General features: G+C 38.3%; 1 protein-coding gene across 5 annotated transcripts in view; it reads left to right on the top strand.

The window, feature by feature from the left end:
• LOC125412199 (cytochrome P450 2C54-like) overlaps window positions 1–14498 on the top strand; it is a 76000-nt gene that overhangs the window by 12185 nt on the left and 49317 nt on the right. For 3 of the 5 annotated variants that reach the window (XR_015003293.2, XR_015003292.2, XR_015003291.2), the window contains one exon: window positions 4166–4668. The exons of the other annotated variants lie outside the window; for them this stretch is intronic. The gene's annotated coding sequence lies outside the window, so the exon portion shown is untranslated. Of the gene's footprint in view, window positions 1–4165; window positions 4669–14498 lie in introns of those variants that run through there. 5 annotated transcript variants of the gene reach the window in all.

Genomic DNA, 14498 nt, shown 5'->3' with positions numbered 1-14498 from the left:
CATATTGCTCTGGGTTGAGAACTGTCATTCAGAATATTAAATACATAATTCTGGATCCCTCTAGTTTTAAATGTTTATGATGAAAACCCTGGTGTAATTCTGAAAGCCCTGTCATAAGAGTAATTTTATTTTTCTCTCTTACAACTTTTAGTTTCTGCATTTTCTGATTCTGTTATATGATAATTTCATGATACTTTGAGTATATTGTCATGCCAGATCCTGTTCTTGTCTCTGTATTTCCATATCTGTACACCTATTATTATACGCAGATGTTAATATCCTTCTCTAGTTTTTGGAAAATTTCTACCAAGATATTCTAAAGAAGGTGATCTATCCTGTGTTAGTCTCTTTCTATATACACTTTCTGAAGGTTGGGTCTCTTCCCATTGCTCAACTGTTCTCCTGATTTATCTTTATATATATATATATATATATATATATATATATATATATATATATATAATTTAATTTATCATAGGCCTTTCAAGAGTTATCTAGCTCCTCTACTACTTTTTGTTCTTTATTTTTAACTGATCTAAAGAATGTCAGTGTTATTTTTAGTATGTTATTTAAATATAGTAACACCACTTCTTCCTGCCCTTTCCTTCTACCTACACCTACCATGCACCAACCTTCCTTTGATATTCAAGGTCCAATGTTCTTTAATGATTATTGATACATGTGTAAGTGCATAAGGATAAGTATATAAATTCAACAATGTGAGAAGATTTAATATTGACCATCTGTATATTTTAGGACTGACCACTTAACTTGGATAACCTTTTCTGGTGCCCATCTCTCTTTCTCCAAGAATTTTAATTGTAACTCCTCATCTAGGCTTGTATCCCAAGTAACTCTTCTCAGCAACATCATGAGTCATTTGATGTCATAACTATTTAGATTATATTCAACAGCCATATTTTAGAGATTTCATGAGTGTAACTTTCCTGTCATATCGAGAAAAGTCATCTTGTAGCAAAGTTCCCTACCATCTGATTATTGCTATCATTCGCCCTCATATTCTAGGATGTACACTGAGCATCAAGTGTAATGGGTATATCATAAACATTATAACTGGGGCTAAACATCCCATAGACAGTTGTTCACCACAAGCTGATAGGTGATAATTTCTCCTTCTGCTGAGACAAAAGAATATCACTTCAGAGATTTGAATCCTATACTACTGTGTAAATTGAGACTGTTCATTTGTTTCCTAGCTGCCCAGAAACAAATGATTACACAGCAACTATATTAATTACAAAACAGTTTGGCCTATTAGCTCCAGATTTTTTTTAGCTAGCTCTTACATTTTAAATTAACCCATTTCTATTAATCTGTGTATCACCACAAGGCTGTTGCCTACTGCTAAGTTTTTGGTATCCTTCTCCTTCAGCAACTACATGATTTCTCCCTTACTCTGTCTATTCTCTATATCTCTTCCAGCCTGATTATATTCTGCCTTGCCACTAGCCAAAGCAGCTTTATTTATTAAGCAATAAAAGAAACACATATACAGGAGGACATACCACATCATCTCCCCATTTCTGTCTAAATAAGAAGGAAAGTTTTAATTTTAACATAGCAAAAATAAAATGTACAAAACATTTTTCAAGCAAGAATTATAGTTACAATATTTATTCCATTTACATTTGTCAATTTAAGAAAAATACTCTATTATCTAAGCCCTCTTTGTGAGTCTAAAAAGTTTTATATCTAGTTTATCCTTTATCATAATTAATGATAACTATAACTTTAACTATCTGTCTTCAACTCTTCAAAGACCCCAGAAGGACATAATTTTACCTAAGTAAGAAGGAAGTGCATGGCAAGCAACTTCCAAACTTGTAGAATTGACAGACATCTTGATGCCAGGACAATAACCCAGAGTTCTTTTGTAATGTTGATGCATCCACCTTCAGCATATAGAACCATAGTATCCAGCAGACTCTTCCAAGAAGCAAGAAATTTGAAAGACTGCTTAGTCTATATTGGTACTTCATCAGTCACTTTCTTTTATGTTCATCATAATGACTGACATTTTCTTTGGTGGAACAGGAACACTGAAGTACTGTCTCATCTTCTTTTTAGCAAGATCAGCAATCATTTTTGTCTAGGTCTTGCATATACAGATCATATAGCTACCATCACAAAATTCAGACAAAGCAGTTTCTTACCCAAAGTGTTAGCCTTGTCACACTGAAGGGCAAATTCCATAACGAGGTTCTTCAGTTACGATCAACCTCTTTAAATAGATTGTTGCTCCCCCAAGCAGACTCATAGCATTATCAAGGAAAGTTTAAGTTGGTCAAACATTTTAAATTCCATTTTCTGTAGGTCTTTGAAATGTTAAAGATTATCCACCTAAATGACTTTTATTTCTATATATCTAGAAAACTTAACTAATAAGACTGAAGTTTGATTATTGTAGATGACAATCTATTAACTTGTATTTCTTAATGATACAATATATTTTCAAATTAGCTGTGCCAACACATTATCTTAAACAAGAGCAGAAGTATATATACAAAGTGTAACAAAATCAACCTTAAATTTGCATCAATAGACCAAGATCCATACCAATGCAAAGTATTCATCTTTATATCATATCCCCCTTTAAATAAAAACAAACATTTATAAACAATTATTTTGGAAATTTAGGCATAGTTTTCTCCAAACTGTTTCCTACTATTCTTTGGAAAATGTATTTTTAGGGTTCACAGAGACCTTTCAGGAAATCTTGTCCCATCAAACCCATTAGCCTGAAAGGAATCTACAGGTTCTCATCTTCCGTGGAAAAAAAATCAGAACCTCTTTTTAAAGGAATATAATCTTAGTCCCAAATTTTCAAATCAAGATACTTTATGTTAGTTTAATTTAGAAGCCCTCAGAATCAAATTTTTCTCTTCAGTCAAAAATTTCAAGGTAAGCACAATAATATACATCATGTATAATGTGTACATACAGAATGTGGCAATTGTATTTATTATTAGGAATATGTATATAAATATATTACAATAAATGCATAAGGAATTTTATCTAAAGGTTATCCTGTCAATTATAGTCAGTGAATGCCACAAAATCACATTGTGCACTAGACATAAGGAAGATATTCATTGGGAAAATGGTATGAAATTGACTGCCTCACAACAGGTAATGAAATTAAAGAATAGAGAGAGGGAGAAACATAATGAGACACACACATACACACACACACACACAGAGAGAGAGAGACAGAGAGAGAGAGAGACAGAGAACAGGCTGTGATAACACATGCTTTAGAAGGTGATATGAAACACACACAGAGGAAAACACACAACACTGGTGATAGCGGAATCTTGTAAATTTGGTCTATAGTTATTCTGGGTCCCTTAGGCCTTTAGTTATTTTGTGTACCATTGGACTTTGGTAATGACATGCCACATTGGCTTTAGTGCTGACAAGGATGGATGCCTGGTGAGAGGGGGGGCACATGGTCCTGGAATGTGGGTAGTTCTGGATTGAAAATCTTTTATTCCTATTTTATTATAAAAGGTAAGTAAATAGGATGGGGTGATTGGTCAGGTAGGAGTGGGGACACATTACTCTTTAGACTGTTTCCTGTTATCTGGGGTCATCAATATCTTTCGGATTCCAAGAAAGCTGGAATGCTCACCAAGGCCAGAAAGAGCAGGTTGATTCACTCACTGTCCAGGTTCTGTGGCACCATCAGTGCCTGGGAAAGAACAGGCAGCATTTGAGATGTTTGTAGACTTTAATTAATTTAAAATATGTTGGAACAGATAAATATGAGTGATGGAATGTGAAGCTAAAGAGTTTATGGGAATATTTTTATCTTAGATGTGCATTTGAAACTTCTAGGCTCAGGGCTTTGTTACTTGGGAAGTGTAATTCCATAACAAGAGGAAGGAGGAAGAGATCCCATCAACAAGCAGAGACAATAGGTGTGGAAAGTTAGGTTGTTCATTGACAGGAATACTTATCTGGAATCCATTTGACCTGTGATGGGTGGATTAAAGTTGATTTCCAGAAGGTTGCAAGAATTTTTTTCACTTCTTTAAGATTATTTTTTTACTTTATAAAGAATAACAATCAAAATTCCGACTTCCTCTCCTCCTCCCTCTTTCCTCCTGATCCCCTCAACACCCTCCCTTCCACCCCCCTCCAGTTCTAAGAGAGGGCAAGGCACTCTGCCCTGTGGATGGAGACAAAGACAGAAACCCACATCAGAGCACTGGACTGAACTCCCAAGGTCCAGTTGAAGAGCAGAAGGAGGGAGAATATGTGCAAGCAAGTCATGACCATGAGGGGTTGGCTCATCCACTGAGACAGTGTACCTGAGCTAATGGGAGCTCAGGAACTCCAGTTGGACTGGGAATGAATAAGCATGGGACGAAACCGGACCCTCTGAATGTGGTTGACAATTGGGGGAGAGGGAGGGTCCAATGATAATGGCACTGGGACTTGTCTCTACTGCATGTACTGCCTTTTGGGGATCCTATTCTCTTTGGATGCATATCTTCCTAAGCCTGGATGAAGGAGGAAGGGTCTTGCCCTCTCTTAATTTTTTTTTTAAGTTTACAAAAAGAGATAAAAATTTTTAGATACATTATCAGTACCACTATGTGTAATCTGTGCTGAATACACATTATAAAAAAGGAAATATGCTAATGCTGTTGACTCATTCTGAATGTTTCTGGTGGAAAAAAATGATTGTGGATTAAAAGCATTAGCCCTCATTCCAGAAGGATAGAGATATAGATGGGACAGAGATGCTTTAAGAACCATGAGAACCACTTTTAATTCTAATATTGGTAAACAAATGAAGAAAATTTAAAATCTTGAGATTGAGACTATGATAATAGTAGTACACAACAGATCTAGATTAATATCTTACAAAAATTGCATTGGTTAATGTTAAAACCTCAGCAATTTTGAATTTGCCCTAAAGAGAAACAAAATGGTAGAGAAACCATAATGGTAGAGGCTAACCCTGACCCAGCACCCTAAGATTAACAATAATAAAATGTGAGTTCATCCAGCATTCTGAAGAAAACAACCTCCAAAAGTCCATTTTAGATTCTCCTGCTTCAGGAGATTTGAGTCACAGACAGATTTCTTATCTGTCCCTCTAATGTGTTCTTATCTCCTTGTGAAGAAAAGTCTGTGCTGACCCAGATGATGCTGAATACAATAATGATAATATTCTAGGCCTATAGCCTAAGATGAATGCCCCAATGTTACAGAGAACATTGGCTGTCTGTCCAGGCAGCCTGATTTTCTGTTATTTCTTACACTTTGGGAAGTCACTTGCTTGGACTTCCAGCCTATTCATGTATTATTATTTTCATTCTCAGAACTTTGATGGGGTTGAAGACTAGATAGTTATAATTACAATCCTCTTCTACCTTACCTAAAGGCATATGAGGTACAAGACTTGGATTCTTCAGAATTGGACAGCTATTGAGGTATTACCTATGGTCTGGACATTTAGAATGTGTTTCTGGCTTGATGTTGTTTTTGTTCATTGTAGTTTCATTTTTGCTCATTTTTGTTTTCATCTGAATAATACTTGATAATATTTACTGTTTATAATTTATGTTGAATTAGAACCCTCTTAATTAGAAAAAAAGGGAGAAATGCCATGGAAATTGACCTGTTTGGCCAATGTCTTTTGGGATGATTTGCCATGAGCATGGTTTTCTATTGAGATGAGACTGGATAAAATGCAGACAAAAGGTTGTACATCCTCTCTTGGGTGTTCAGAGCTGGAGCATGCCTTGTGGTTGGTCTCCATCAGCCTTGGAAGAATGACAAGACAGCGACAGCTGAATCAGCTACTGTTCTATATTGTTTTCTTAACTGGCTATTGGATAAAATCCACAGCCCCAGAGAAGCTAGGTAACAAGGAGGACCCTAAAAGGGACACATGCCTGTCCTAGGAAGAAAAAGTAGATGAGATTTTCTGGGTAAAATCAGGGAGGAATGGAGTCTGGGAACAAGAGGAAATGAGATGTGTGAATTGGAGGAGGGACAGAGAGAAAGAACAATGAGAATCTTGATAGAGGGAGCCATTATGGGGTTATGAAGAAACCTAATACTGGGGAAATCCCTAGGAAGCCACAAGGATAACCCAGGCTAAGATTCCTAGTAATAGTGGAGAGGATGCCTGAACTCACATTCTCCACTAATTACATTGGTGACTATCATAATAGTTATCATAGAACCTCCATCCAGTAACTGATGGAAGCAGATGCAGAAATCCAGAGCCAAAAATTGGGCCGAGCTTCAGGAGTCCAGATAAAGAGAGAGGGGAAAGATTATATGAGTAACACAGGTCAAGATCATGACAGGGAAACTCCCAGAAACTGTTTATATAAACTCGTGGAATCTCATGGACTCTTGACTGACACTTGGAGAGCCTGCACAGGACTGAACTAGGACCTCTACACATGAGTAATGCTTGTGAGGCTTGGTATGTTTGTGAGGTCCCTGATGGTGGGACCAGTATCTATCCCTGATGCTTGAGCTGGCTTTCAAGATGCCTTTTCCTACAGTAGGATATCTTGCTCTGCCTTGATGCAGAAGAAGGCAGGGGGAGAGCAGGAGTGGAACTTGGTCCAGCCTCAATTTGATATGCCAGGCTTGGTTTTCTCTCCATAGGAAGGTTTACCCCTTTTGGGGAGTGAATAGAGTCAGGTGAGGGCATGTGCTGTAGGAGGGGAGGGAGGGGGAACTGTAATTGGCATGTGAAATAGAAAAAGAATTTAAAATGAAAATAGAAGTTAAATCATCTAGAGAAAAGAGGGATTAATGGGAGAGATTGGCAAAGAGCAGGTGTGTGGTTCCCTTAAGAGACAACTTCCTGGTCTGTGCAGGCAGATTGGAAATCTCTTTTTGAAGGACCTGCTACAGAAAACTTAAATGGGATTTGGGGACAGCATGCTGCAAGCTTCTTGGTGGCAGCATGGACCCACTGATTCTCAGAGTGGGGGTGGTAAACATGGAAACAAGAACTGGCAGGAGACATTCCTCTGCCATGTTGGAAATCTGAGTAGGGGGAAGTCAGCAGCCAAAGGCTCCACTTTGGTACTAGCTATGCCTGCTTAGCATTTTTCCAACTCTCCTTGTCAGAAAGTGATGATAGATATGCAATAAAGACAGATTCATACAAAAATAAACCTGTAAATATGTCATACTACACTTAATAAATGGTGTAAACTTGAGAGAGAAGAGGGAAAGAGACAGTCATAGATTAAGAGAGTAATTAAACACCCCTGGGTCAAGGAAGAAATAAAGAAAGAAATTAAAGTCTTCCTTGAATTTAATGAAAATAAAGACACAACATACTCAAACCTATGGGACACTATGAAAGCAGTGCTAAGAGGAAAGTTCATAGCACTAAGTGCCCAATTAAAGAAAACGGAGAAAGCACACATTGGAGACTTAACAGCACACTTGAAAGCTCTCGAAAAAAAAGAAGCTGATTCACCCAGGAGGAGTAGAAGACTGGAAATAATCAAACTGAGGGCTGAAATCAACAAAATAGAAACACAGAAAACAATCCAAAGAATCAATGAATCAAAAAGCTGGTTCTTGGAGAAAATCAACAAGATCGACAAACCCCTATCCAAATTAATCAAACGGAAGAGAGAGAACATGCAAATTAATAATATCAGAAATGAAAAGGGGGACATAACCACAGACACAGAGGAAATTCAGAGAATCATTAGATCTTACTATGAAAATTTATATGCCACAAAGTTGGAAAATGTAAAAGAAATGGACATTTTTTTAGATAAGTACCATATACCAAAGTTGAACCAAGAACAGGTGAGCAATCTAAATAGACCTGTCAGTCGTGAAGAATTAGAAGCTGTTATTAAAAATCTCCCTACCAAAAAAAGCCCAGGACCAGATGGTTTCAATGCAGAATTCTACCGGAACTTCCAGGAAGAGCTAATACCTATACTCCTTAATGTATTTCACAATATAGAAACAGAAGAATCACTGCCAAACTCTTTTTATGAAGCTACAGTTACCCTGATACCAAAACCACACAAAGACACAACCTGGAAAGAGAATTACAGACCAATATCACTCATGAACATTGACGCCAAAATACTCAATAAAATACTGGCAAACCGAATCCAAGAATACATTAGAAAAATTATCCATTATGATCAAGTGGGCTTCATCCCAGAGATGCAGGGTTGGTTCAACATACGCAAATCTATCAATGTAATCTATCATATAAATAAACTGAAAGATAAAAACCATATGATCATTGCATTGGATGCTGAAAAAGCATTTGACAAAATTCAAAACCCATTTATGATAAAGGTGTTGGAGAGACTAGGGATACAAGGATCATACCTAAATATAATAAAAGCAATATACAGCAAGCCGTCAGCTAACATCAAATTGAATGGAGAGAAACTCAAAGCCTTTCCACTAAAATCAGGAACACGACAAGGCTGTCCACTCTCACCATTCCTCTTCAATATAGTGCTTGAAGTTCTAGCAATAGCAATAGGACAACATAAGGGGATCAAGGGGATTCGAATTGGAAAAGATGAAGTTAAACTTTCGTTATTTGCTGACGATATGATAGTGTACATAAGTGACCCAAAAAACTCTACCAAAGAACTCTTACAACTGATAAACACCTTTAGTAGTGTGGCAGGATACAAGATCAACTCCAAAAAATCAGTAGCCCTCCTTTACACAAAGGATAAAGAAGCAGAGAGGGAAATCAGAGAAACATCACCTTTCATGATAGCCACAAATAGCATAAAATATCTTGGGGTAACTCTAACCAAGGAAGTGAAAGACCTATTTGACAAGAACTTTAAGTCTTTGAAGAAAGAAATTGAGGAGGATACCAGAAAATGGAAAGACCTTCCCTGCTCTTGGATTGGGAGAATCAACATAGTAAAAATGGCAATTCTACCAAAAGCAATCTATATATTCAATGCAATTCCCATCAAAATCCCATCAAACTTCTTCACAGACCTTGAGAGAACAATAATCAAGTTTATATGGCAAAACAAAAAACCCAGGATAGCCAAAACAATCTTATACAATAAAGGAACCTCTGGAGGCATTACCATCCCTGACTTCAAACTCTATTACAGAGCAACAGTATTGAAAACAGCTTGGTATTGGCATAACAACAGAGAAGTAGACCTATGGAATCGAATAGAAGACCCGGGTATTAACCCACAAACTTATGAACACCTGATTTTTGACAAGGGAGCTAAAGCTATACAATGGAAGAAAGATAGCGTCTTTAACAAATGGTGCTGGCATAACTGGATGTCAACCTGTAGAAGAATGAAAATAGATCCATATCTATCACCATGCACAAAACTCAGGTCCAAATGGATTAAAGACATCAACATTAATCCGACCACTTTGAACCTGATAGAAGAGAAATTGGGAAGTAGTCTACAAGATATAGGCACAGGAGACCACTTCCTAAGCAGAACCCCAGGAGCGCACACAATAAGAGAAACAATAAATAAATGGGACCTACTGAAACTGAGAAGCTTCTGTAAATCAAAGGACACTGTCAGTAAGACAAAAAGGCTACCTTCTGACTGGGAAAAGATCTTCACAAACCCTTCAACAGATAAAGGTCTGATCTCCAAAATATACAAAGAACTCAAGAAACTAGACACTAAAACTCTAATTAACCCAATTAAAAAATGGGGTACTGAACTTAACAGAGAATTCACAACAGATGAACTTCGAATGGCTAAAAAGCACTTAAGGTCATGCTCAACCTCCTTAGCGATCAGGGAAATGCAAATCAAAACAACTTTGAGATATCATCTTACACCTGTCAGAATAGCCAAACTCAAAAACACCAATGATAGCCTATGCTGGAGAGGATGTGGAATGAGGGGAACACTCATCCATTGTTGGTGGGTATGCAAACTTGTGCAGCCACTGTGGAAATCAGTGTGGCGGTTTCTCAGGAAACTAGGAGTCAACCTCCCTCAGGACCCAGCAATTCCACTCTTGGGAATATACCCTAGAGATTCCCTAACATACTACAAAAGCATTTGTTCTACTATGTTCATAGCAGCACTATTTATAATAGCCAGAACCTGGAAACAGCCTAGGTGCCCCTCAATAGAAGAATGGTTAAAAAAGGTGTGGAACATATACACATTAGAGTTTTACTCAGCGGTAAAAAACAATGACATCTTGAATTTTGCATGCAAATGGATGGAAATGGAAAACACTTTACTGAGTGAGGTAAGCCAGACCCTAAAAGAGGAACACGGTATGTATTCACTCATAAGTGGATTCTAACCATAATTAAAGGTCTTTGAGCCTATTATTCGTGATCCTAGAGAAGCTAAATAAGAAGATGAACCTGATGAAGATTATTTAGCTATCCGCCAGGAGGTAGGAAATAGACAAGAGTCCCAGGTAACCTCGGGTGCATGGAGGGGGTGGGAGGGTTGTCAGAAAGGGAGAGGGTTAGAGAGAAGGGAGTAGGGGAGGATTGGGGAAAGATCGGGGGACTGGGATGGGGGGAGGGAGGAAGGATGGATATGGGATCAGGCAAGTATATACCTCAACTAAGGGAATCATTTTAGGGTTTACAAGAGACTTGATTATAAAGGGGATCCCCGGTCCAAGGAGAGATCCCCAGATGGTTCTCTGGACAGAGGAGAGGGTGCCTGAACCGGCCTTGGCCCACAACCATACTGATGAATATTTTGCATGTCACCATAGAACCCTCATCTGGCGATGGATGGAGATGGAGGCGGAGAACCACGTTGGAACACTGGACCTAGCTCCCTAGGTCCAAATGAGAGGCAGAAGGAAATAGAACGTGAGCAAAGAAGGCAAGGGCACAGGAAACCTTCATCCGACGTTGGATGGCGATACAGATGGAGACCCATATTGGAACACTGAACTGAGCACTCCACAGTCCAAATGAGGAACAGAAGGATGAAGAAAATAAAAAAAGTAATCAGGACTGCGAGGGATGCGAGCACCCACTGATACAAGGGGACTGATATAATGAGCGTTCACCAAGGCCTGTTGGACTGGGACTGAACGAGGACGTGATCCAACCAGATTCTCTGAATGTGGCTGGCCCAGAGCCTTTTTGAAAAGCCATTGACAATGACACTGGGACTTGCTTCCTCTGCATATACTGGATTTTGCGGATCCAGTCTGTCTGGACTCTCACCTTCCCTGGACCTGGAGGGAGGGGGGAGGAACTTGAACTTCCCACAGGGCAGGAAACCCTGACTGCTCTAGGGGATGGGGAGGAAGGAGGAGAGGGAGTGGGGGGAGTGGGAGGGTGTTGGGAGGAGGGGCTGAAATGGAAACTTTTATAATTTAATAAAAAAAAATGAAAAACAAAACAAAACAAAACAAAAAAATAATCCTTAATCAATTTTCCTTGCCTTGTAATGTGTAGCTGTATACCACTGGCCATGTAATGTTACTATAGTCCAGCCCTGATAATCTACAATTTAATTTATCTGTCTTTGAGATACAATTCTCCAAGTCATCTTTCTAATTCAAAATGTACACTACCTTTTTCCTTCAGGATAATCAAAACACTCAGCGTGACTTTGGAAGTCATCATGACCATATCCTGGTCCATGTCTGGGCTAAGCTTGTTTTGAGTAGCTGCCATGCTTCATGGTTTTAATATGCAGCCTCTTGAATGCCTCTTTTTTTACCAAGCAAACATGTTAAGCTCAGTTTCAAAGTTATACATCAGTATTTATTTTCCTATATCAGGGATGTAGCTGTTCTGAAAACCTGTTTAGCAACAGCTTCAGATCATAAGCAGAATTAATGTCCTCTTACTCTGTGTTCAAATTGCGTAAATACTCAGCATTCCCACCTAGAAAACTATTTGTGGTTTCAGAGTCAAGAACTATTCTTAGCCATACATGCTTAGAAAAAGATAGAATACAAGATTCATCCATCTGTCTAGGAGAATTTACATAGTGCCTGGACATGGTGTGTTAGTAGTGGTGAAACATGAAGGAGCTACAGATTCAGTGTCTCACTGTGAGTGAGAGCTGCATGTTTTCCCAGAAAATATTTAGAGTCTGTGCAGTTTGTGCTAAATCTATCTATCCTTAGCTCACTTACCTAATGGTTCCTTTCACCCTCTGGGTAACCAATGACAACTAACTGTAATCTCCTCTCCCAGCCAAAAGCAGGAAAAGTACAGATTAATCTTCAAGGTCTAAAGAAAAAATTATCATAAATTCACTTCTAATAAACAACCAACTACACTCCAAGATTAAGAACATATATGGTGCACATGCAGTATAATAAAGGCTGAAGTCAAACCAATAAAAAAAAAGAGTAATTAAAGAAAATATTCATTAAAAAAGAAATAAAGTAATAAAAATATAATCCATGAAAAATGGAAAGTACACAGAGAGGCTGGATTGTTTATACAATTTGGTTTTGTTCAATATTTTTGACTGCTTATGGGCTAACTACAAAAAGACATTTCATTGTGGGAGGTGCTAAGCAAAACCAACATAAAGGTATCTTTACTTCAAAATTTTGGGTTAAAAATATGTTGCTTTGGAAAAGAGGTTCTGCTTTTCTTTCCATAAAAGATAAGAAGCTAAGAATTCCTTCCAGGTTAATATGGTTTGATCAAGTAATATCCTCTGAGATCTCCAATGAAAGAAATGGTCCAGGTGATCAAACATCCAGAACAGCTTTGAGGGAACTGAATGAGATCATACAGTCTCACAGACTTCAATAATTAAAATTTAATCATAATTCTGAATTTTCTCAGGATTCCCACAAGATTGCCAACACCCCCAATCAGAAGAAAATAGTTTAAAAAACTGTGCCCAAATTCCCAAAATATTTTGCTTATAAATGTATGTTTTCTTTTAAAAGGGCTTGGCTATAAATGATCAATGCTTTAGAGATAAAACGGGGATATGATATAGAAATGATAAAAAAAAAGTAGATTACTCTATCATCTCAACTCAAGACTGAGGCTCTGAAACAGAAATTAGGGACTTTAAATGTCCTGGCAGTGATGAAGATATACAAAACACTTGTGCCTTTTGTACTGCATATGAGATTATCAAGAGAAGAGACATCAATGTACTGAATTCTTCCAAGAATATTTTGCTGGGAGAAGAGAAAGCCTAAATCATGTGACATCCAGAGGAGAAACTCTTTTCTTGGAAGGAGATGTACGACTTGGTAGATGACTTGACAGGTGCATGTATTATGTCAGAAGTGAGATCTACTTCTTAAATGCAAACTGCAGGCATATGATAACTCTGATTCTTCACCTAAGTCCTATTTTTAGGATGGAGAACCCAGCTGATGTACTTGGTGAGAAGGGTAACTGTATCTTTGTACTGCTTCCTTATCACCTAATCTCCACACATGTGCCACAGCATGCACATATACACACACAAACACACACACACACTAAATATGAACGAATCAATCAATCAATGAACAAGCAAAAGCTTCAAAATAAAACTAAGCATTATAATAATTGTTGTAAAGGGCCACATTTTTGTTTCCAGCTGCTCAGTCCTGAAATAATCACACAGAAACCATATTATTTGCAACACTGTTTGGCCAATAGCTTAAGTGTATTTCTGGCTAACTCTTATATCCTAAACGAGTCCATCTCCTTTAATCTGTGTTGTGGCTTAGCAGTTAAAGTTCCAGCGTCTCTGTCTTCACACATACATGGCACTTTTCTGACTCTACCTCCCTTCTCCTGGCATTCAGTTTAGTTTCCCCCACCTAGCTCTGTTCTACCCTATCAGGCCAAGCCAGTTTCTTTATTCATTAACCAATAAAAGCAACACAGAGACAAAGATAACTCCTGTAATTAATTAAGTAAAATGCTTCAGGTTCCTGAGTGGCGGGTAGTGGGTCCAAGATTGGCCAGTCTCAAGCAGGGATGGCACAGTTCTCCAAGTGACTGCAGTGGGCCATGAGGGGCATCAAGTCCCATGAGGAGAGACAGATGGAAAGGCATGCCATGAGACCACGCCACAGGTCTCTGAAGGCAGCTGGTCCCGGGGAAGGAAGTCACATGGTGGGCAAGAGACAGAGACATGAATAAGAACACCATGTAGAGTGAGGTGGATATTTATTAAGTGGGTTATGTAAGGGAAGAGGAGAAGGGGAGAGCAGAGAGAGGACAAAAAGAGAGAGAGACAGAGAAAAAAGACAGAGAGAGAGAGACTGAAGGGGAAGAGAAGTGGGGAGAGACAGAAGCTGCCTCTTTGAGAGGGAGACAAAATAGGAAGGGACTAAAGCTGGAAGCTTAAGATCACCTGAGAGGGAGTGGGCGTGGCTTGTCTCTTAAAGGGACAGAGCAGACCATTATACCTCCCACATCAAATAATAATGTTTACTATTCTTGCATGTGAAATAATGCACTTTATTTAATTCCATATGTAATACATTGTTTTGTATCAAAAGTAGTCACCATCTGCTATTCATTTTCT

The sequence above is a fragment of the Myodes glareolus genome, chromosome 7 (assembly GCF_982192425.1).
Source record: "Myodes glareolus chromosome 7, mMyoGla1.1, whole genome shotgun sequence".
NCBI lineage: Eukaryota > Metazoa > Chordata > Mammalia > Rodentia > Cricetidae > Myodes > Myodes glareolus.
Note: the sequence above shows the minus strand (reverse complement) of the source record. Positions and strands in the feature narration are given on the sequence as shown.